The following is a 4,256-nucleotide window of genomic DNA, read 5'->3' as shown; positions in this document are numbered from 1 at the left end:
TAGAGAACTAAAACGTATTAGCAAGAAGAAAACGAGTGATCCCATCTCAGGGTGGGCAAGGGACTTGGAGAGAAATTTCTCTGAAGAAGATCGGCGCACGGCCTACAGATATATGAAAAAGTGCTCACCATCCTTAATCATCAGAGAAATGCAAATCAAAACTACTTAGAGATATCACCTATGCAACAGATTATTGTTAATTGTTTTCACCTTACAGTACTGTCATACTAGAGGTTTCCCTCCAACCTTTCCCAGCCTCTGATATCCACCATTCTATTTTATACCTACATGAAATCAACTCTTTCAGCTGCCACACATGAATACAAACAGTCAATATTTGTCTTTCTGTGCTTGGCAGATTTCACTTAACATAATTGCCTCTAGTTTTAGCCATTTTGCTTCAAATGTCAGGATTTTATTCTTTTTATAGCTGAATAATATTCCACTATATATATGTATATATACACACCACATTTTCTTTACCCATTCATTCATTCATGGACACTTAGGTTGCTTTCATATCTTGGATATTGTGAATAGCACTATAATAAAGATGAGAGTGCAGGTATATCTTTGATATACTGATTATATTTCTTTAAGATATATACCTAGCAAGGATTGTTAGATTACATGGTAGCTCTATTTCTAGTTTTTTAAGGAAACGTCACACTATTTTCCAATACTGGCTATAGTAATGTATATTCCCTCCAACAGTGTACTAGTATCTTTGTACTAGTATCCCCCTTTCTCTTTTGTCCACATACTCACCAGAATTTATTATTTTTTGTCTTTCTGATAATAGCCATTTTAACTGGGTGAAATAATATCTTATTGTAGTTTTGATTTGTATTTCCCTCATGATTGGTAACGTTGATTATTTTTTCATATGCTTGTTGGCCATTTGTATGTCTTCTTTTGTGAAATGTTTATTCAGATCATTTGCCCTTTTTATATTCAGATCATTTCGTTTTTTGTCTTGGGTTTTTAAGGGTTTCAAAAATATATTTATTTATTTGCTATTGAGTCATTAGAGCTCTTTATATATTCTGTTTATTAATCCCTTGTCAGATGTAGTTTGAAAATATTTTCTTCCATTCTGTGGGTTGTTTCTTCATTTTGTTGATTTCTTTCCTTTGCTGTACAGAGGGTTTTTAGGTTGATGTAAACCCATTTGTCTATTTTTGTTTTTACTGCCTGTGTTTTCGAGGTCTTACCAAAAAGAACTTTGTCTAGACCAATGTCCTAAAGCATTTCTTCAAAGTTTTCTTCTGGGAGTCACATCGTCTTAGGTCTTCCATTTAAGTCTTTAATCCATTTTTCTCTGATTTTTGTATTGGTGAAAGGTAGAGGTCTAGTTTTATTCTTTTGCATATGAATATACAGTTTTCCCATCAGGATTTATTCAAGAGATTGTCATGTCCCCAATGTACGTTCTTGGCACATTTGTCAAAAATGAGTTGGCTGTAAATTCAAGGATTAATTTATGGGTTCTTTATTCTGTTCCATCAGTCTACCAGTCTGTTTTTATGCCAGTACCATACTGTTTGGTTACTATAGCTTTGTAGTGTATTTTGAAGTCCAATAGCATCATAATGTCTTCAGCTTTGTGGTTTTAGTTCAGGATTGCTTTTTCTCTTTGATCTATACAAATCTTAAGATTGTTCTCATTCTATTTCTCTTAAGAATGTAACTGGTGTTTGTTTAGAGACATAGTCTCTCCATGTTGTCCAGATTGGAGTACAGTTATTTTTCACAGACTATTCATAAGTGCAATTATAGTGCACTGAAGCCTAGACCTCCTGGCCTCAAGATGTCCAATCCCTCCAGGTTACCAGGGGCAGTGTGTGGCAGGGGCAAGGTGCTGACTACATGAGAGAGAGAAATGTGCTGCAACAGTGTAGGGTAGTGGGCAGAGGTGCTGATGCCTCTGCTCTGAATCTGGAGGCACACTCCCCTGATCCACTGGAGAGAACTGGGCTTCGGCCCCTCAGAGTTGCCTGGGACGGTGTGTAGCATTGGAGGAAATACTGGCTCCCCCCTAACTCTAGCAGGAGTACCTCTCTGACTCATTTGCTCACTAGAGGGCACCAGGGTCCACCTCAGCAAGGTTGCTGGCAGCAGTGCATGGCAGGAGGTGGAAATGCTGACACCTCTGGACAGACTCTTTGGTGGGGTACAATTTCCTGACCCTATTGTTCACCAAAGAGATCTAGACTCCTGACTCTACAGTTTGCAGGACAGAATTGCCTGCAGATCCCTATTGGGTTGCTGGAGACCTTTTGAACTCTCCCTGTTGGTCAGTGATTATACTGCTCAGGACAATCAGACTAGAACTCTTGACCTTAGCTGTGCACCTGAGGACCCTCCAAGGTTGAGTTGTGCTCATTTTATGGTGGGAGGGACTGAGTATTCTTCTCCAGCTGTTGCTGATGGGGGCAGGGCACCATAGTTGCTTGTATCTCTCCCCAGCTGAGATTTCAGCCTAATACGACAACTCATTAAGATTGAATAGAGGCTGGCTGACTACAAGACAGAGCCAGCTAATGCTATCACACCAAGCAGGTCCTCAGAGTCTCTGACTCCAGCTCTGAAAGGGACCTTTGTAAAGTTGTAGGGGAAAAGCCACAATCACCAGCCCCAGATCATTGGTAAAGGGCTGGATAACTGCACTTCCTGGGGCCCTCAATCCAATCTCACCTTACCAGATTTAATAGCCAAACTGCAAAAAAAAAATCATGGGGTGGAACCAGTGGAAGAAATCTGGCAACATGAAAAACCAGAGTAGATTAAATCTCACAAGGAATGACAAAGGAGATGCAACAGAAGAAGCCATTCATAGACAAATGGCTGAATAGTCAGAAATAGAATTCAGAATATGGATGGGAAATAAAATGAACAGAATGGAGGAAAAGATGGAAATAGAAATCCAAAGAGTTGTACAAAAGTTGTCTCAAGAAATTAATGAATTCAGGGATTCTGGGAAGATGGCCAACTGGTAGCAACCCTGGTCAGAGGCTCCTGAGCAAAGGAAGAAAAACTGGATGGAATCAGAATCTATGAAGCCAAAGACGGGGAGCTGAGCCAAGAAAGAAGTTTGGCAAACTGTAAATCCAAGGAAGAGCATTTAAGAACACGACATACAGGTACAAAGCAGGCCCCAGAACTGCTTGCTAGAACTGCATGCCTCCCAAAGGTGGCGGGTGGCTGCATAGGAGTCCCCTGCTCCAGGCAGGCACAGAACTACATGATAGAGCGTCGCGCACCCTGCAGGTGGTGGAGGAGTCCCTTTAGGGCAGGCCTAGAACTGCTTGCTAGAGTTGCACGCCCCATGGATGGCAGAGGAGATCCCTGCTTCAGGGATCTGGGCAGGCCAGAATTGCTTGCTAGAGCTGCATGCCTCCCGTGGGTGGCAGGTGGCCGCAGAGGAGTCCCATGCTTCAGCCAGGCACAGAACAATTTGCTAGAGCCATGCACACCCCAAAGGCGGCGGTGGAGGAGTTCCACACTTGGAGGAGGCCCAGAACTGTTTGCTAGAGTCATGCACCCCATGGGCAGCAGAGGAGACCCCTGTTCCAGGGCTCTATGTGGGCCAGAACTCCTTGCTAGAAATGCACAGCTCCTGTGGGTGGCAGGTGGCCACAGAGGAGTCCCCTGCTTTGGGCAGGTACAGAACTACTTGCTAGAGCTACACACACCCCACAGGCAGTGGCGGAAGAGTCCCCCACTTGGGGCGGGCCCAGAACTGCTTGCTAGATTCAGACGTGTCACAGGTGGCAGAAGAGATCCCCGCCCCAGGCTCCTGCTCTGGGTGGGCCCAGAACTGCTTGCTAGTGCTGTGGACATTCTGCGGGCAGTGGCAGAGGAGTGCCCTACTCCAGGCATCCATGTTGGGTGGGCCCATAACTGTTTGCTAGAGGCACACGCAACCCACGGAGCCATTGCAGAGGAGTTTACTGCTCCAGGCAGGCCCAGAACTGTTTGCTAGAGCCACGTGCATCCCATAGGTGGAGGCGGAGGAAATCCCTGCTCTGGGGTTTCATGCTGGGAAGGCCCAGATCAGCTTGCTAGTGCCGTGCGCATCCAGTGGGCAACGGCAAAGGAGTCCTCTGCTGCCTGTTTCCCTGCCTCCACCCTCCACCATGGCAGGGTTGAACTAGGACTGATCTTGTTGCTCGCGAGCCCTGAGCTACACTGCCATTTCTCCATCCCCTGGTTGCTCCAGGGGGACTGAAGTAGGACTGATCTAGCCACTGCAA

The sequence above is a fragment of the Otolemur garnettii genome, unplaced genomic scaffold (assembly GCF_000181295.1).
Source record: "Otolemur garnettii isolate 467f Iridium unplaced genomic scaffold, OtoGar3 scaffold00192, whole genome shotgun sequence".
Classification (NCBI taxonomy): Eukaryota; Metazoa; Chordata; class Mammalia; order Primates; family Galagidae; genus Otolemur; species Otolemur garnettii.
This window is presented reverse-complemented; position numbering follows the sequence as displayed.